The 21,363-nt window shown below is 40.4% G+C and overlaps 1 pseudogene; it reads right to left on the reverse strand.

The window, feature by feature from the left end:
• Positions 1-4,920: 4,920 nt before the first annotated feature.
• Positions 4,921-5,452, reverse strand: LOC103241667 (60S ribosome subunit biogenesis protein NIP7 homolog pseudogene; annotated as a pseudogene).
• Between the last annotated feature and the right edge of the window lie 15,911 nt (positions 5,453-21,363).

Raw genomic sequence — 21,363 nt, forward strand, 5'->3', positions numbered from 1 at the left:
ATGCTCTTGAATATTTCTTCCACTGAAGGTTTCCTGGAAATGGTGAATCAAGTACGACAAAGCAGGTGGAATGGGGTAGTGAGTTGCCTGTCCAAAAGAAAGTCTGACTGCCTCTGCTTGGTTCACCAGTGGCCAGCTAGGAATACCACAATCACTATTACAGATCATTCTCGTTAACTCATAGTCCCGAGATCTCACTCAGGTCTCTAGCAACTCAGACTGTGAGTGGTAAATTTCAGTTCTGCCTATTGAGGGGCCAGAGTGAACCATGTAATACTGGAGATTCAAGCCTCTGAAGAGAAGCTGCTTATCTGATTTTCATAAAAACTTTGACTGCACTGGTAAGATAGGGTCATCACAGTTTTAAGAATCAATAAATCAAAATTCCCAGATAAATTATGAAGATCATAAAAGGATTTGTTTAGACTAGTTAAATATACTCTGTTGTATTAGAAGGATGGAGTTTTTACAAAACATCAATTTTTACCATAACTACAAAACGCATGTAGTAGGAAGCTAATAAATAATTCTGCTTCCCTGAGGAACTGATTTGACAGCAGTCCAAATAGCCTTCAAAGCGCTAATTTAGTTTCTGTCCCATCCTGCTTTCTGTTATCCCTGTTTCCTCCTTGTGACCCAGTATATGATTCAAATAGAAGCTGTCTAGGGTCATTAAAGCAAGCTGTTGCAGAAGCTGGGCTGTCGATTCAACATTTGGCAGACGTTCAGTGAAAGCCTTGATTTCATTTTTGTTAGGCCATCAAACAATAGCGGCACACTGGCTCTGCTGATAAAAAGAACAAAGAAAACAAACCAATACAACATTTCTATTTCTAAACAAAAGAAGGAGGTGTTTTCTCCCTATTCCACACTTTTCTGGCATCAGAAAGTCTAAAGTAGCCAGAATGAGAATTGGTTAATTCTCCGATAGTAAAGGTTTAAAACCAAAATTCATAAAAATAAATAAATAAAGTAGATAATTGTCTTTCTCCCAGCCCTTCACTTCCTAGACTGATGACCCTCTTCTCTTCCTTCTCTGTCCTACATTGCTATCTGCTCAGTACAATTATTCTCTTTATAAAGCAGCCTATTTAGAAAGGAAAAGATTCACTGCTTTGTAACCTTCATGCTGCCATGAGCAGTGTTCTGGTTTATAGTTCAAAGCTGATATTGACCAGCATGTCAGAAGAATTTGCACAGTACTTTCTAGTTGTCACTGCACAAAATGGAATTTTGATGATAAAGTTAATCACTATAGATAGCTAAATTAGGTAAAGCAAGAGCCCACTTTGGGTGCTTATGTTAATAAAACAATCCAGGAACTAGACACATCTTAGTATGAACCTGCATATCTCCAAAATTTTTGATAAGACTAATGACGATAATCTGAGCACTGAGCAGAGGAGAAATTTTTCATGGCTGAAAGCATAACTAGTTATAATCAGCATAATTCTTATCTCCTTAACAAGCAGCGAATTAATAATGTCACATTAAGGAAGCTTGGGCTTTTGTTGATCAGTGTCTTCTGGAAACAGGCCTCTTGGCATAGTCATATCCTGAATGACTCAATTTTTAAAGGGGTCTTAGTCTAACACAGGGAAGCTTCAGGCCAGCTCACCCTTATCTCCAGTGAGTCTTTTCAGACACTATTTGCTGAGGTCCTTTAATGTAACTTGTCCAATTTTTTTTTTTTTTTACAAAAAGCATGAATCAAAAACTGATGAGAAGCACTATATTGGAATCTACCACAATTAGTAATTTGTGGTGGCATTCCAAAAAATGTTTCTTAATTTCACTGTGCTTTTCTATAGTACCAAAATTTTTGATCTCGAACAAAATAAAACAGTAAGAAATATTTATCAGAATTGTATCATTTTCTAGTTGCTGCGTAGCTTAGGTAAAATTGAATGGGTGAGTAATAAATCAACAGAAAGTCTCAGTGGTCATTTCATAGTTGTATTAGTCCATTTTCACACTGCTATAAAGAACTGCCCAAAAATGGGTAATTTAAAAAGGAAAGAGGTTTAATTGATTCACAGTTTAGCATGACTGGGGAGGCCTCAGGAAACTTACAATCATGGCAGAAGGCAAAGGGGAAGCAAGGCACCTTCTTCACAAGGCAGCAGGATGGAGAATGAACACAGAAAGAGCTACCAAATGCTTATAAAAGCATCAGATCTCATGAGAACTCACTCACTATCACGAGAACAGCATGGAGGAAACCGTCCCCGCAATTCAATTACCTGTACCTGGTCCCTCCCTTGACACGTGGGGATTATGGAGATTTATGGCTATTACAATTCAACGTGAGGGTTTGGGTGGGGACACAACCAAACCATATCAATAGTATCATTTTATTTGGGGGTAAGGATCAGGATCTAGGCATGACTTTGTTATCACAAGGAAGAAAATACCTTGTAAGATCAAATAGTAGGGAGAAAGAATATGGAATCATACTTTAGTTTACCCAAATATGCTAGGCTCTCACATCTCAGTGTGCATATGAAGTTTGAGTAATATCCAGTCAGGATCAGGAACCTCTATCTTCGGTCAGAGTGGATTAGACAGAAGACATGTCCACAGTAGCAATTTGATTTCTTCTCAAGTATACTTCAGCACCTTGGACCAGAAGAATCAGCATCACCTGGGAACTTGTTCGAGCAGCAAAATCTCAGCATATACCCTAGACCAACTGAATCAGAGTCTGTGTGGATAGGGCCCAGAAATCTGTTTTAACAAGTTAAATGTGATTCTGATGCACATTCAACTTAGAGACCTACTGGAATATAAACTCAGTAGCAGTTTAGAGTGGGAACTTTGGAACTAGACTACATGACATTGAATCCCATGTCTATCATTTACTAGTTCTTTAAGAAAGCAGAATTTGGCCAGGCACGGTGGCTCATACCTGTAATCCCAGCACTTTAGGAGGCCGAGATGGGTGGATCACGAGGTCAGGAGATTGAGACCATCCTGGCGAACACGGTGAAACCCCATCTCTACTAAAAATACAAAAAAAAAAAAAAAAAAAAAAATTTACCGGGCGTATTGGTGGGCTCCTGTAGTCCCAGCTACTCCGGAGGCTGAGGCAGGAGAATGGCATGAACCCGGGAGGCGGAGCTTGCAGTGAGCTGAGATTGCGCCACCGCAACTGAGTGAGACTGTCTCAAAAAAAAAAAAAAAAAAAGGCAGAATTTAAGCAAGGAATTAAAACCCTTTGTGCCTCAGTTTCCTTGTCTAAAACTGGGGTTAGTAATAAAAGCTTTTTAATATGTTTGTTAAGACTAGAGCAGTAACTATTTATGAAGCACTTAGAACAGTCTCTGACACATGGTAAGTGCTTTGAAAGAGTTTCCCATTATTCTCCTAGGACTGTAGCAATATCCAACTTAATGTTTCTGGAATCTCTAAGTCCCAACAGAAAAGCAAACATATATCTCATATCAAACAAGTATCATGTCATTCATTTATGCATTCGTTCATCAAATATTTATTGAAAATTTACTAAGTTTAAGGTATAATATTCTTCACATTTTTAGATAGTAACTCATAATCTTTTTTTTTTTTTTTTTTTTTTTTTTTTTTTTTGAGACGGAGTCTCCCTCTGTCTCTCAGGCTGGAGTGCAGTGGCGCAATCTCGGCTCACTACAAGCTCCGTCGCCTCCCAGGTTCACGCCATTCCCCTGCCTCAGGCTCCCGAGAAGCTGGGACTACAGGCGCCCACCACCATGCCCGGCTAATTTTTTTGTATTTTTAGTAGAGACGGGATTTCACTGTGTTCGCCAGGATAGTCTCGATCTCCTGACCTCGTGATCCGCCCGCCTCAGCCTCCCAAAGTGCTGGGATTACAGGCGTGAGCTCCCGCGCCCGGCCGTAACTCATAATCTTAAAAGACATATTTAAGAGTGCATCAGTCAGGAGCCCAGATGATGGTAACTGGATTGGACTGGGAGGGGTAGAAATGGTAAAAACAAAAAACAAACAAACAAAAAAAAAACAAAAACAAAAACAAAAAAAACCAAAAACCTACTTTAAAGAAAAGTGTATCTATTTAACCAAAAACAGTAGAAGATACACATAATACTCCCCATCAATGAGGATTCTAACGTTGTCTTAACTTCTCTTGTAATTTTAATATTATTTTCCATGTGACAGTGGTGGACCGATTACTGTATTTGCTGCCTCAATTTTGTTAAACATGCTTATTTAAAAGAAGGATGTATAACTCTATCAAGAATACAATTATTTCTTTTATTCAACTGATTTTGCGCTCTCCATTTTATTTCCACTTAATGAATTTGCCTGACAATCTTGATGCACATGTGGAAATTTTGCCTTTATAGATCAAAAGCTATCTCAAGTATTGGATTGTAGGTTTTTTGGTTTTTAAATTTTATTTGTTAATTTTTACAATTTCTACCTATCTACTCTGATTCAGGTACTACCATCTGGTCTCCTGACTAACATAATTCACTCTTAAATATGGCTTTTAAGATTATGAGTCACATAAAAATGTTCAGCATCATGTCTTGAACCTAGTATATTTTCAGTAAATATTTGATGAATGAATACACAAATGAATAGTGTACTACTTGCTTCATATGGAAGACATGTTTGCTTTCCTATGAGAATGTGTATATTTCCCATCCTCTTATTTATTTGTTTTAATTTTTTTTGAAACAGAGTATTCTATTTCATCACAAACACAAAAATCTGAAACCCCATTTTTGAGCCATCTCTGTATATAATAAGAATCCGGCCTGCATCTGTCAGTGATAGAGACTACAGTAAACTAAGATGTCCCTGAAGAGGCCATAGTGTTGACAAAATTCAACATGCTGGTGGAGTCTACACAAACACAGGAAACAAAGCTCGGCCCTTCCACACAGCTGTCTGTCCTTGCAATGACTTCGTTTTAAGTCAGTGTCTCTTCTGCCGCGCGTATTCTCCAATGTCAGGTTGGTGAAGTACCACAATCGCCACGGGGTCTACTTTTCTTCAGTCTTGTGTAGATTTTGCTGCCACCCCAAAACCCAAAGGGATGTCTGCCATGGAGTACACCACCACTCCCCAGTACTGAGAAGTATTTCGGTGATTCGACCCAGACCATATTTCAATACATGGTTCCCAAAGAGGAAGGACTGCTCTGCACCAGGCTTTATCCACACTTTATAGTTGGCATAAGGTGCAAGGTAATTCAGGGCTGTGACGTGAACCAAAACTTGTGGGTCTTAGTGAATTTTCTGAAGCAGGTCCCCAGTGATGCCAGCTTGTCCCCGGAGATATTAGCATCCAGCTTCATAATCTCCCTCACATAGTACACCTGGTCATTGTGCAGCCAGAAACAGTAGGTGCCGTCGGGTTGGTACACCAGCAGCTGAAGAGTCTCCCTGATGTATTTCCCAGTCTTCTTAAACATGACACGGGTCTCCTCTTCAGTCAAAGTCCGCATTTTCCTGCTGGGTTGGAACACCAGATCCTCGTATCTCGGTCTTATTTATTTATTTTTAAGAGATGGAATTTCGCCCTGTTGTCCAAGCTGGAGTACAGTAGTCATAGCCTACTGCAGCCTCGAACTCCTGGGCTCAAATGATCCTCCTGCCTCAGCCTCTCAAGTAACTGGGACTATAGGCACACACCCACACTTTTAATCAAAGTATATTATCTTTGAATTGTGTTTCTTGTAAATAGCGTAGAGTTGGGTTATGGTTTTTAAAAATCCATTTTGACAATTTCATTTTTAAAAAAATCTCACTTTATTGAAGTCTGACATATAAAAGAAGGTTTTACATATAACTTGTATATATAAAATGTATACTGCTTGATGAGCTTAGGGAAAATTCCCATTTTAAAATTAGTATGTTTAGATCATTTACATTCATGTTATGATTGATATGTATGGATTTAGATTAATGCTACTACAAAATTTGGTTGCTGTTATTTACTTTTCAGAGTCTTCAAATACTTGTTCTTGCCTTCTGTCCAGGGTTTGTAATTATATTCAGTGTGAGAAAAGGTGTGAAGCATGCTTACTCCTTCTTACCTGAAACTGGAACTCTGGGGATAATTCTTGTTAGAGCTCCCCTTAAATCTAGGGATTAGAGTCCAAGTTTTTGAATCTTAATCATTAACTTTTTTTTTTATCAGATCACAATCTCAAATTTGCTTTTAAAAGCTATTTTCCTCCAGCAATTAAAACAGTGCTCTCCGCCGGGCGCGGTGGCTCAAGCCTGTAATCCCAGCACTTTGGGAGGCCGAGACGGGCGGATCACGAGGTCAGGAGATCGAGACCAGCCTGGCTAACATGGTGAAACCCCGTCTCTACTAAAAAATACAAAAAAACTAGCCAGGCGAGGTGGCGGGCGCCTGTAGTCTCAGCTACTCGGGAGGCTGAGGCAGGAGAATGGCGTAAGCCCGGGAGGCGGAGCTTGCAGTGAGCTGAGATGCGGCAACTGCACTCCAGCCTGGGCCACAGAGCCAGATTCCCTCTCAAAACAAAACAAAACAAAACAAAACAAAACAAACAAAAAAAAGCAAACAGTGCTCTCCAAAACTCCCAGGATGGGCTGCTCAGAAAACTCTTCCCAGTCCACTGCTATGGTTTCAGGAGTTCCCCGCAGTTCGTAGATGCTTGAGGTGAGCATTCATGATGCTGTAGACTTTTCTAACCAGACCAAACCAAATCTCTAGATGGCTAGTGTCACCAAATAACTACATCTATTATTTTTTTTTCAACCAGTGTTATTAAAGCACGTATTATGGGTCAGGCTCTGTTCTAAGCATTGGGGATGTGGTAGTGAACAAAAAAAGGCCCTTGCTCTAGTGGTGAGGGGGAAAAAATAAAGACAATAAATATATAGATGTATGACTGAATCAGATTAGTTTAAGTTAATGCTAAGTGATATGAAGAAATAAAATCAGGGTAATGGGCTAGAAAGTAATGGGGATGAGAAGGGCAGAGTAGCTGCTTTACCCAATTGGTCAGAGAAAGCCTCTCTCGAAGGTGACATTTGAGTTGAGGCCTGAATCTTGATAATAAAAGAATCTGGTGAGGAAATGGGTGGCACAAGGTTTCAGGAAAAGAGAAATAAAATTGCAAAGACTTGATCTACTTTTTTTTCTACCTTTCCTTCTGCATTTCTGACCACAGAATTTAAGTCTACACGAGGCAAAGAGTTTTTTGGGTTTTTTTTCCGCCAACAGCTGGGAACCTTAATTGAAACCCGAAGTGTGTAAGCTAAACGTACAAACCTCAAGCCATGTAAGCTACCCCAGAATTACACTGATGTAACTCACTCCCCAATATTTTTTTCTTCAGATCAGTGATACCCAAATTCTGGCCCAATATTAAGGGAATTTGGACAGAGTTTTAGCTAGGTATAATGTTTTGAATGATGGAGTCAGATCATCAGATGGTGGATAAGAAATCCAGATGTACTATTCCACTCTTTCACAAGAGACACTAAAACATATTTGCATTTAAATCTCATTTTGAAACTGCCATGAAAGTAAGCATGCAAAGACCACCTGTGGACTGTAGATGGCAGACTATACATACAAAGTAGTGGCTGAATCCTCTGCGCAACCTCAGAAACATTTGGGAAAGACTATGGGCCCTAGCTTCTTGTGTCACAATGATTAGACCATGCAAAGGATCTATAACAACGATATTTACAAGTGCTGGAACAATGGGAAGTTTCTATATACTGATAGCACTGAAGTTACCCCCTCACGGTAACGAGACATTTGAGAGGCCCTGCTCTGAGAAATACTATTTTCGTGACTAAAACATCCCAGACTCAGCCCTATAGGATGAAAGCTAACATGTGGATCTTACAGATACTGACAATTGTCTGTGATTAAGACTGTTGAGAGAAAGGGGGTGGAGTGGGGGGGTCTTTGGAGTTCTTAGTACTTTCTAGATTGAAAAACAGTATTTGGTGCACTCAAGAAAAGATAGTAAAACTTTAAAAAATGGCATTTTTATAAATGGCATGATTTTGTGACATCAGCCATTTGCTAGCCTTGGGATTCTGTTTGGTTTGATCTTAGAAAAGTACACTGTATGATTCTATTTATATGACTGCCTCGAAAAGACAAAATTATAAAGATGGAGAACAGATTAGTGGTTGTCAGGAGTTATGGGTAGGGGGACAAGGTGACCAAAAAGAAATAGCACAAGGGATTTTTTGGGGGTGATGGAACTGTTTTATGTCCTGATTATGGTGGTAGATACAGGAATCTATACATGTGTTAAAATTTAGAGAACCATACACAAAAAGAAAAAAAATTACTCAAAATAAAAATAAAGAGTAATAGAAAAGTGATTTTCCTAGTAATAAAGACTTTTCCCTTCAAAAAGCCATTGAAGAAAAGCAAGAGGTTGAAGAAAAAATGCTCTTGAAGAAAAGGAGTCAAATTCTCCACTTCCCTCAATCACAGTTACCAACCTTTGCTCAAGTCTCTGCCTTATTCCATCAAAAATATAGCTACTGAATGAGTCTAAGACAAAAGTCTTCCATAGATACATCATTGAATAATATACACTTACGTTTTAAAGAGTAAATGATAGTTGTTGTGCTATGAATTAGTGTTCACCTGTATCATATACAACTGGGACCATGAACTAGGTCTATCACAAAATGAAAAAATTTTAATTGTAATTCATCAAAAAAATTAACATGTTAATTTAATAATAAGCAGTTTAATTAATGGACATATAATGAGTATTTAGACCTGTATTCCACCAACCCATTTATCTAACTTCAATCTGTAATTAAATTTCACTAAAATTCATTAAAATTCAAAAGACATGCTCTTTTTAAGCTTCTAGTAGTACATTTTGTATCAAGGTGGTAAAACTGACCAATAAAACAATTTTGAGCTATATCTTCCTGTCTTATAGCGGTATACTATATTTCCTAAAACTTTCTAAGGACTTGTTTCATTTGTTTTATTTCTTAAGATGATATATTCTCTTGCCCATGTGAAATTCAAGGCAGATTTATTTCTCTTTATCTATATGCATTCAGGGAGTTTTTAAAACAAATGTAACTTGTCTTGTTCAGAATGAACTAAATTCAGTGTTTTGAATGAGGAACCAGTTTTGGAATCTAGACCATTCACAGAATGATGGCACGATCCAGTGGGTCCCTTAGTCTGTTTTCCAGCAGCCAATCCCCTAAATGAAAATGAGGATGTGATTAATGACATGTGTTTCCTCTCTACTCCCAGGAGTACACAACAATGTGAATTATACTAACTATAATACTAGCTACCACTGCACTAGGTTATTTATATATGTCATCTAACCGGACTGTCACAAGAACCTTATGAAATAGATGTTGTGAGTAGATCTGTTAACTACCAGAAACTTGAAATTTTGAAGTTTAATTCCAGCTCTGATATCCTAGACATCACGACCTTGCAAAGCTCAGGGTCCTTACTTCTGCTCTGCTCCAAAGAAGTCTTCCTTGCTAAAAATGCCTTCACTGTGTCATCTGTTGACCTCTCTGATGATGTCAGCTGTTGGGTCTTAGTTCTTTAAGCTCCTCAGTTGCTACAATTACCCTGTAGACTTTTAATGGTCTACTAGTTGTTCCATACAAAATATTGTTATTGCTTGAATTCAACTCCAATCACTTTATTTTCACTCCAGTTCAGTTACCTGTTCATTGCATTACACTTTGTAATTGGGAATTTGAACCGTCTTAGAAATCAAAGTCTAATGTTCCAGTAACTGACCAAATCTTTCATCCTTCTGGCTCTAACATGCCCAAAGTCCATTTAACCTCATAAAAACCTCTGATCTGTCTGTTCTGTCCATCTTCCCCTTTGTATCAGCTCCACATCCTTTCCACCTCTCTTTGCTCCTTGCACTTGACTTTCTTAATGTCCACCTCTTCCCTTTTTTTAAGCCAGCAAGTCTCAGAGGCTCACCCAAGGCACTCAATGTAGTACCTGAGTATTGCTGCTGGTTATTTGGGGTGTTATTTGTAAGTAGCTCTTCCATTAGCAGGTGATGAATGCCGCTTGCGCTGGGTCCTCTCCTTCAATGCTGAGTTCCCTTTTGGCCCAAGGTGTGTCTAGAAATGTCATCTGGGAGCTAAGGCCTGGAACAGGGGCCTCGTGACTCTGACCAGTGCCCTGTCTTGCTGTGGTTGAGCTGGTATCCAAGACCCAAGATAAAGTCCCCACTCCCCGCACCCCCACTATTTCCTCTTCTCTCCTCAAGTGGAAGGAAGGGAGCCACAAGCTGTGTAGCTTGGGGTTAGGGGAAAGGTGATGCCAGCACTCTCTTGGCTGCCCCAGTGGGTGTGATGCCCCTAGTCCACTGTCTCTGGGCCTAGTTCAGCGCAAGGACTTGCCTAAGAGTTGCAGTCCTTATGGCCTAGACTGCCTTTTAAGTTTTCTTGGAGGGAGACAGCACTACAGCCCTCAGTGGCGAAGTTCATGGGAACTCAAGTTTAAACCCCTGGGATCCATGATTCCTCTCTGGCTAGGGCTGGTTTAAATGCTCCGTCTATAGGCAGGGGTCAGCTGAGTTTAGTCTGGTTTTCCTTTCTGCTCTAACAGGACAGCACCCAGTGGCTGTGTTCTTCCACCCCAAATTCCCGGAAATGCTCTTTGCACCACTCCCTACCACTGCCAGGATGGGGGAGCGGTGGCGCCGGTGATTCAGGCCTGATTCTTCTATCTCTTCAGTGCCTCTTTCAGCGATATGAAGTTAAAACCAGGTACTGCGAGTGCCTTGGGTTTTTTGGGTTTTTTTTTGAGACCGTCTCTCCTTGCTTCTCAGATTGCAGACAGCCTATTGTAGGACCTTGTGATGATGTAAATTAATACTTAATAAACTCCTCTTTATATATATCCTGTTAGTTCTGTCCCTCTAAGAGAACCCTGACTAATACACCTGAGTTTTTTCATTTTGGGAGATGAGCTGAATAAATTCATGTTTATCTCTGAATGGGCACAATGTTAAGTACCAAATGTTAGCTATTATTAGTAAGATGAGTGAATTAGGACTCCTATCCTTCCCTCTACTCCTTTCCCCACTCTTCTGTATGCGCTGTTCTCCCACCCCCACAACTTTTGTCAGCTTTTGTCATCTCTTCTGTAATCATAATTAATCCTTATATACTTTATTCATTGGCTGAATCTAAAATAAAAAATATCAATACACAGTATTTCTATTATTATTATGTTAACATTGTTCACACTCCTATGATTTCAAAGTGTCTTATTTTTTATTGTATGCCTTCATCAAACACTAAGATGATCTATCTTCCTTAAACATAGTCCATCTGTGATAAGGGATGTAATGTAATTGTTGAAGACGGATTTCCCAGAACCATCTGACTTCTTATTATAATCTGGACCAGCTGCTCCCTGGGCTGGATGCCAAGCTGTCATCCTGACTTTTTTTCACCCAAGTCCTGGGTTGGAGTCAGTGTTCTGGGATCTCGAGTTTTTACCTTTCTTGGATTTAATTCTTGTTCTGGCTGGAGAACATCTTCAAGTAATTTTCTTGAAAGGGTGCATGATAAATCAGCTTGCTGAATTTTTACATGCTGGAAAGTGACTTCATTTTTTCCCTCTCACTTTCTCATTGATTGATATTTTTACTGAGTGTAGAATGTTAGGTCCATAATTATTTTTCACAGAAAATTGAAGTTATAGCATCTAGGTATTCTAATGAGAAATTACATTCTTTTTCATTTGTAGGACATATTGTTCCTCCTCTGGAATCTTTCACAATGCTCTCCTTGCCTAAAGTGTTCTGAAACTTCTTGAAAATGTTCTGCTGTTTGGGTCTTTTTTTAAAAAAAATTCATCTTGTGGTCATGGTTACACTCATGTATACAAGTGGTAAACATTATTCAAAAAAATCGCATGTTGAATTGAATTGTGCCATCAGAAAGAAGAAATCCTATAATGCTTAAAACCTGTGCCACAACATTCAACATTAGATTGTACCATTATGTATGATTTCTCTAATTGTTTTATGTGTTTATATGTTTAATGTTTTGAACTTCATCTTAAGCAGGAAATACATTCTTTTCTCATCTCAGTCTGTCCCTGTCAGTCTTTCAGAAGACCAAAGGTGGTAATTTTGTGCATTAAGAATACCCTGGACTGAATGGTGCTCTCAAGAGGCCAGGAAGATTATCTGTGTAGGAAGGAGAAAGGAGATGAACTAAGTGACTTTAATTAACTTGGAAAATTTTCTAGATCACTGTACCCAGGATTTGTGTCCTTTGAGAAAGGGCCATTCATGATTTTCTGTTGGCTTGTGGGAGGGAGAATGCATGTTTTTCCATCCTGGGAAACCTGCTTCATAGTCTGACTTCATGGCCAGACCTGCTTGAAGTCAACCAATTACTAAAGGGCATCCGTTTACCTGTGTAATTGTGGAGATGTTTTTGTCAGCTTCATTGAGGTCATTGAAACTGGGCCCAGAGGAGATGCACTTAACTTTTATAATAAGGAAGTTAAGATATAGCAAGAGACTAAAGAGAGTTGGAAAGATATCTGCCACCTACATTCAATATTTTTGTTTGAAATTATTCTATTTGTTATTAATAAGGTAACAAATCTTTGTAAAACCAACCCTTTGCTTGTTTCTTTCTACAATATCTACTTTCAGATTAAATTGGTAATAACTTAATCTGGCTTTCCTATAGAATCAATCACCACAATTTTAATGGTTTTTATTTTTTAAGCACTCTATTACATTTGACCTTGTTCTGAAATCTGTTTCTTTTGTTTTGTTGGGGGAGAATGCTGAGAATGTTGTGTTCCCTTAGAAAGAAATCCTCAATCATAGTAACAGTTTTAATAAGATCACACGTCTGCCTGTTGTTCTACAAAATGAAATTTCCATGACTTTAACAATAGTTATCATTTCAAGATGTGTATAAGAAGATTGAAGAAAACCCCTGAGGTTTGGCTCTGTGTCGCCATCCAAATTTCACCTTGAATTGTAATAATCCCCATGTGTCAAGGGCGGGACCAGGTAGAGATAACTGAATTGTGGGGGAGGTTCCCCCCATGCTGTTCTCATGATAGTGAGTTCTCATGAGATTTGATGGTTTTGTAAGGGGTTTCACCCTTCATTCAGCTCTCGTTCTTTCTCCTGCCGCCCTGTGAAGAGGTGCCATTCTGCCATGATTGTAAGTTTCCTGAGGCCGCCCCAGCCATGTGGAACTGTGAGTCAATTAAACCTCTTTTCTTTATAAATTACCCAGTCTCAGGTATTTCTTTTTTTTTTTTTTTTTTTTGCATTAGTTGAACCATAAAAACTAGTTTAATAGCTTATTTTAAAGTAACAATACAGTACATGATAATCACTATATAAAAGAATTACATGTTTATAATGTAATGATTTTGTTCTCATCATTTTCTTGACTGAATGCTAAAGACACAGTCACTGAAAAAACTTACCTATTATACTCCCCTTGGCTTAGTATTTAGTATTGAATACAGAAGTTCTAATAGCTTCCATATAATTAGAAAAAAAATGTACAAATGCATAAAATAGAAACCAAGGTGAATTCTCATGCTGGTAATCAAATAAAGGCTTTTTACTTAACCCAAACAAAAAAAGTCACTTCCTTAAATTATAGAAACTAAATATTACAAAGTGTGAAAGTATAAGTTTCTGGTGAGATATTTTAAATAATCTTTATCTTGAATAGTAGAGAACTGTATAAAAGGTGTTAAAGTTTCCATATTGGAAACTGTTTAAAAACAATAAATATCAAACTAACCCAAACCAGTAACAGTAGATGCATTATAGGTCAATTTATAGTTTTCCTCAACATCGAGAGCAAGAGAAAACAGCCTTAAAATATACAACGTTTAGGCAATTGCAATATTTAAGAAATATATATACAATTTATAAAGATGTATAGCATAATTCTTTTTAAAAATCTAATGTCAGTAAGAATTAGGCACTGGTTATAAAATGAATAAGAAAAGAGGGGGCCGGGCGCAGTGGCTTATGCCTGTAACCCCAGCACTTTGGGAGGCCAAGGTAGGCAGATCACAAGGTCAAGAGATCGAGACCATCCTGGCCAACATGGTGAAACCCCATCTCTACTAAAAAAAAAAAATACAAAAATCAGCTGGGCGTGATGGTGCCCACCTGTAGTCCCAGCTACTTGGGAGGCTGAGGCAGAAGTATCACTTGAACCCTAGAGGCAGAAGTTGCAGTGAGCCGAGGTCATGCCACCGCACTCCAGTCTGGCGACAGAGCGACACTCCATCTTTAAAAAAAAAAAAAAAAAAAAAAAGGAAAAGAAAAGAACAGTTATAATACCAACCATTTGACAAAATGACACTGCAGAAAATAAATAACCTACAGGTTTCTCTGATATTCCTTCACCATACAGATTAATCTACAAATCCTAATAATGGAACATCCTTCAAACTAGAAAACATTTCGCAAAATAAATATTTATGCTTTACTTTAAAACATGAATATCCTAAATTATTTACACCATCTTATCACTAGGGCCCTGTCTACATATAAAATAAGTAAAATGAGGAATTGAAGTACCGTTTTTAGTTGTAGCTGACCCAAGTACACTGCCTCTCAACCTGCCACCCCTACCCCAACAAAGTGTGTGTGTGTGTGTGTGTGTGTGTGTGTGACTTATCAGCTTTAATTTCTACCCTAGGGGAGATTAACTAAAACTACAAACCAAAAAATAGCTTTAACTAGGTTTTTTGGTTTGTATTGGTTTTTAAGTGTTATAAAAACAAGGTGGATAAAGAAACAAAATTTTTTTTTTTTTTTTTTTTGAGATAGAGTCTCACTCTGTCACCCAGACTGGAGTACAGTGGCTCGATATCGGGGCCGGCTCACTGCAAGCTCCGCCTCCTGGGTTCACGCCATTCTCCTGCCTCAGCCTCCCAAGCAGCTGGGACCACAGGCGCCTACCATCACGCCCGGCGAATTTTTTGTATTTTTAGTAGAGACGGGGTTTCACCATGCTAACCAGTGTCACTTTTCCCGGCCTGCTCTGCACCGCAGCACGCCGACTGTGAGCAGCCACATTCAACCTGAGGTATTTCTTCATAGCAGTATGAGAACAGACTAATACAACCCCACACTTTTAAGAGTAGGCAGAGAGGTAATGAAAAATGATGTCTCATGTTTGTTTCTTTTAACTTCATAAAATTCACAATAATGATGTTTTTGGCTGGAAATGATAGATTTCTCCCTTTGTTCATTCATTATTTCATTTAACAAAGACTTACATGGTGTTTGTTAAATATTAACTCCTTCATTCTTCATCACATTTTTTTGAGGTAAGTACTATTATTATCCCACATTTTATAGATGAGGAAACTGAGGTATAGAGAAGTTAAGTAACTTGCCTGGGATCATATGGCTAGTAAGTGGCAGAGCTGGGATTTGAACTCATGCTGTTTGGCTCTACTACTTTATTCTCTTCTGTTTTCTATGTATGTGTCCCCTTTAGTCACTTCACTAGAATAGTTACTTCTAACACAAAAGCACTTGGTAAAAAGTGATTTAAAAGACTTGGCCCTCTTTTATAAAATTTTAAAACTTAATTATAGGTGGACCAGACATATATGTGAAAAGATACTGCCAAAAAAATGGTAAGAAAGAAAAGAAACAAAAATACGTTTTTAAAGATTGAAGGAGTGGTATAGAAGTTTTATTTTCCCCTATTCATTTTCTTTACTTCAAGCATGATTTACTTTGTATATAATCTTTGTAAGAGGGATGGAGGAGAGAAATGGTGATGGCAAGTAGCTTTAGATGTTATAACAACAAAGAGTCACATATTAAAATTTGGCTTTAAATTTTCCATGGTATGCCAAAAGCTTCTATATGTGATATTTGTTATAGATTTTTAAGGGTTTTTTTTCCGTATTTGGGCTTGGCAAACATGATCACAGTAAGCATACTATTATTCATTTAATAATAAAATGAGTTTTGGAAACCCTGATTGTAATGGTTCATCTTCCTGAGGAGCCATCACTCTTTGTTCTCAAACCACCATTTTAAAACAGGCCTAATTCTTTGAGTGCCTTTGCTCTTCAGGTGACACTTATTAAGATTACATTTAAAAATTTGAGCTCATTTCCAACTTCTTTTATTCCTTTTTCTAACACACACACACACACCCTAATGCCTACATAATTAAGGTAGTTTTAGACCTCTGAGTTACTTCACAGAATCTTGATTAAGTGGACAAACCTGCATGTTCTACTCACCCTAGGGGTTAATGCATATTTTTTAAAAATTTCAACTTTTATTTAGATTCATGGGGTATCTGTGCAGGTTTGTTACATGGATATAGTGTGTGATGCTGAGGTCTGAGATACAAATGATCCCATCGCCCACGTAGTAAGCATAGTACCCCATAGGCAGTTTTTCAACCCTCGCCCCCCTCTTTCCCACTGCCAACTAGTAGTCTTCAGTGTCTATTGTTCCCATTTTATGTCTATGTGTATCCAATGCTTTGTTCCCACTGTAAGTGAGAATATGTGGTATTTGGTTTTCTGTTCCTGCATTAACTTGCTTAGGCTGATGGCTTCCAGCTTACATCCATGTTCCTGCAAAAGACATGATTCCATTCTTTTTTATGGCTGCATAGTATTCTGTAGTGCGTATATACCACATTTTCTTTATCAATTCACCGTTGATGGACACCTAGTGAAGGTAGTGGCAGGCCATCTGGAGTGGCTGCTGCCATCATGCCAGCTGCAGGAGGAAGGTGTGGCTGGGGCTGCATGCGCCATGGAGCTGGTAGGAGCTAGGGACAAGTGGGAGCCCTGCCCCTTCTGAGTTGGGGTGAGAGCCCCTTGGTTGCCTCTGCAAATGCCCAAGCCATGGCTGCAGATCTGGGCATCCCTGTACTCTCGCAGCCTGTGAGCACGCAGGAGCCCCACCCTCACAGACACAGCTGCAGCCACCCAAGTTGTGGCTGTGGAACTGAGCTGCCTGCTCCACAGAGCAGGCAAGAGGCAGGAGACCCACTCTCCTGGGCACAGTTGCAGTCACTCAAACTGTGGCTGCAGACCTGGGCCTCCTGCTCTCTGGAGCAGGCAGAATGTCCCCCTCCACCAACTGTGCAGCTGCAGCCATCCAAACCACAGCTGTGGACCTAGGCATCCTAAATTCCTGGGGGCCCAGGAAGCCCCCACTATCCTCACAGGCTCAGAAGTGCCTGCTCCTGCTGCCTGGCTTCTCCCTGCTGTCAGCACCTGCTCCTATCTTGGAGCAAAGTTGGGGCCAAGTCTGGGTGCTATTGCAGCCTGACTGGGAGTGTACACACTTGGAGCAGTGCTGACATGCCAGCCCCCTGCCGCTTTGGCCCCCTCTGGACTTTGGGCTCTGATGAGCATAGGAGGAAAGCCAATGGGATGCTGAGGGCAGCTCAGCACTGACCTATAGGCACCCCTTGCCAGCTACAGCCTGAGCACCATGAATGGCAGCAGGAGGCAGACAGGTTCCTGGGCTGAATAGGGTGGATCCCCAGTGAGGCCCCATCTTCAGGCCAGGGAGGGCCTGAAGGCTGGGGGTTGGGCTGCCAATCCCATAGACAGGGGTGGGAACTTGTGGCACCTTTTCCAGGCCTGCCCATGGCTACCCATGGACCAATCAGCACGCACTTCCTCCCCTCTGAGGCCCATGAAAGCCCCAGGCTCAGCCAGACCTGAGCAGACATTGGGTGACCAGCTGCAGAGAGGAGCTACTCTCTGCTGATAGCTGAATACTTGTTGGGACAAGTTGCCTAGCAGAGAGGAGCTACCCTCTCTGCTAGAAGCTGAACACTCATTGGTAATACAGGAGTTATTAAGAAATTATTTTTAGGTGGCTAGAAAGGGTAAAAGTTATCAGTGGAATTTTCCTTTAATAAAAAGCAGTCCCAAACCATTTCTTCTTTAACAGAAAGCAGCCTGAAGAGTCTGGCATAGATATGCAAACTAGGAGCTTTTATATGTAAATGCTGGCAGCTGTACCTGGAAGCCAGATACATTCAATATGGCATCTCTCACCCTCTTTTCCTTGTCACCACGTGTGCTGGTGTCATGTCAACCTCCAGGTAAAACCACGTGTACAGGTATGATGGCCACCACCAGGTAGAGGCCGTATTTGCATAATAAAATACTGTGGTGGGAGGGACAGTTTTTTTCACGGTCTATGTAAATGGCACACCTAGTCAAATCAATCCTCTAAGCCCTATGTAAATCAATCACTGCTTCCTCAAGCTTCTGTACAAAATCTATTGTATTCTGCCCCAAATCAGAGAACCTCTTTTGGGCAACCCACTTTCTCAGCATGAGGAAACCTTTTCTCTTTCTCTTCTTTTTCTATTAAACTTTCCACTCCTAAACCCACCCCCCGTATGTGTCTGTGTCCTGAATTCTTTCTGGACCGTGACAAAGAACCAGGGTATATACCCCAGACAACGGAGCCATTTCACTGGGTCACCCTGCCTGTGGAAAGCAGCTGCCCCGGCGGTTTCCCCTGAGCTGTTCTGTCGCTCAATAAAAGCTCCTCTTCATCTTGCTCACCCTCCACTTGTCTGCATTCATTCTTCCTGGTCTCAGCACTCACTGAATAGTAAGGCTAAAAGAGCTGTAACACAAACAGGGCTGAGACCTGCCCCTTGCTTGCCACATTGCAGGCAAAGAGAAGGAAAGAAGAGCTGTGGCCCTTTGGGGATCCCAGACCTGGGAGTTCCCCAAGCCAGGGCTGTGAATCCCAAAGAGGGAGTCCTGCAGTTCCTGATGTCTCCAAGCTTCCGGGCATCACTGTGTTCCCCATTGCCAGCCATAGAAGCTGCTTGCAGTGTTTCTGGTCCTATCGTAGCCTCAAAGATAGCCAGCGTCTGTCCCGGCACCTGGAGCTGCCCACCCCGCTGCAGCATCCGGCATGTCTGATTGTACGCAGTGGCCAGACACCATGCTTGCTCACACACCTCTCACCATTCCACGTCTGACTCACCCTTGACAGGTTTGGGACCTAGGCTGGTAGCATGAGCTGAGTACAGCCTGCAAGGCTGAGTGGGCAAAACAAGCCCAGTGTGCCCAGGCAAAACTCGGACAAAGGCGCCACTGGCCACAGAGGTTCTCAGCCAGAAAAACACCCCAAGGATCCTGTAACACTAGGTAGATTCCATGTCTTTACTATTGTGAATAGTGCTGTGGTGAACATAAGAGTCCATATGTCTTTTGGTAGAATGCCTTGTTTTCCTTTGGGTGTATACCCAGTCATGGGATTGCTGGGTTGCGTGGTAGTTCTATTTTTAGTTATTTCACTAATCCTCAGAGAAATGCAAATCAAAACCACAATGAGATACCCTCTCACACCAGTCAGAATGGCTATTATTAAAAATCAGAAAATAACAGATGTTAGCGAGGCTGCAAAGAAAAGGGAATGCTTATACATAAAATGTAATTTAGTTCAGTCACTGTGGAAGCAGCTGGAGATTTATTGCATAGCTTAAAGCAGGGTTTCTTAAAGCAAGGTCAGGAACTACCTGCAATGGAATCATGTGTGATACCTGTTAAAAAGGCAGATTGCTGGACTCACTGTAGGCTTGCTGAATCAAAATTTCTGGGATTGAGACCTGGGAATCTGAATCTTGAACACACATCCTAGGAGATTCTCATGCACACTGAAATTGGAGAATTGCTGCTTTAGTTACACTTCTGGTAGAGTTTCTGTAACCAATGAATTTAAATTGGGTCTTCACAAGAAAAATGCTCTAGCTTTAAATTGAGAAATGCTGTTATGTTAGCACCAACCATCATATTAGTTATGATAATAAACAAGTAATTATAGAGGACCTAATTTGAATCTGCCCAATGTATATTTTTGAGCAATGGCCAGAAACAAGTCTTAAGAATATTGTGCAAAGTTAACTGGAAAGAGGGGAGACCTTGTGGTTTAGAACCAGAAATGTGGGATTAAGGGGAAAAATTTGGTGATAACTATTAAAAGGAAGGGACAAATCCTCAAACTCTGAAAGAAAAAGAATATAAACTAGTGAAAAGTGAAAACCCCAGTTAAATTATGTGGCTGTGACACTCCTAAGGGCAGAGGCTATAAGTAATTCAGTGCTGCACTCCCTGTACCAAACAATGGCAATTTTAAAAGATTCCCTTTTAAAAATATAATGGAAACAGGGCTTGGTGGCTCACGCCTGTAATCCCAGCACTTTGGGAGGCTGAGGCGGGTGGATCACGAGGTCAGGAGATCGAGACCACGGTGAAACCCTGTCTCTACTAAAAATACAAAAAATTAGCCGGGTGCGGTGGCAGGTGCCTGTAGTCCCAGCTACTTGGGAGGCTGAGGCAGGAGAATGGCGTGAACCCGGGAGGTGGAGCTTGCAGTGAGCCGAGATTGTGCCACTGCACTCCAGCCTGGGCGACAGAGTGAGACTCTATCTCAAAATAAATAAATAAAAATAAAAAATAAAAATATGATGGAAACTCTGGACCCTACTGAAGGTTAAAAGTAGGCACTTAATATTTGTGAGATTAAATTGTTTACATAGTGTTATGCCTGGTTTCTTCCCTTCACTGAATGTCTTGGCTAGTGTTCTTAACTTTGACACAATTATAGACCCGTTTGCTAGAAAAACAAGTTCGGGTTTCCTGTTTTATGGTAGATGTACCTGATAGCAGTAACTTAAATTTAGCATACCTTGAGAATGACCCTGTATGGCAGACTCACCTGAATGTATGCTTGGAGTTCAGAGCTAAGGAATATGGCAGTGGCCAATGCGGAGATTCATTCCTTATCTATGAGAAACATCTAAACCCATAGCCCGTCCTGTGGCCTGTGGGCCATACAGGGGATCAAGGCCTGTTATTTTGGGTTAAATGAGGTTTGCCAGGTAAGGATCGTTAGGGGGCAGTGGTTAAGTGAAAATGCTATAAAATATAACTGCATGCCTTTTGCAAGTGGTTGCAGTTCTCCTGATCAGCCCACTGCCACTGAACTCTCTCCCCTGTATGTAATTGCCCCAGTAAAATTCCGTGACTCATTTGCTGATCCTGGGTCCCTTGAATCTGGTGCTATCCCCATTGGAGTCAATAGGGGTTTGGCACAACACCTATTTAGGGTAAAAAGACCTATTGTACTGAACTTCCCTTCCTCCCAATCTTTTACTGAAATAATAGAAAAGATGTTAAAATAAGAATAAAATCATAACAGTGCTAGAGAGGACATCAGTAGGTCAGATATTTTGAGAAATTATTCAAAGATAAGCAGATGTGATCAAACCAATGAAGAAGTGAAAATAGAGGAATTGAAGTCACTAGAGATGAATGTGGTTCTTCTTAAGGGAGCCCTGGGGAAGCTAGGAACTT

This window comes from Chlorocebus sabaeus, chromosome 15 (assembly GCF_047675955.1).
Source record: "Chlorocebus sabaeus isolate Y175 chromosome 15, mChlSab1.0.hap1, whole genome shotgun sequence".
NCBI classification, from domain to species: Eukaryota; Metazoa; Chordata; class Mammalia; order Primates; family Cercopithecidae; genus Chlorocebus; species Chlorocebus sabaeus.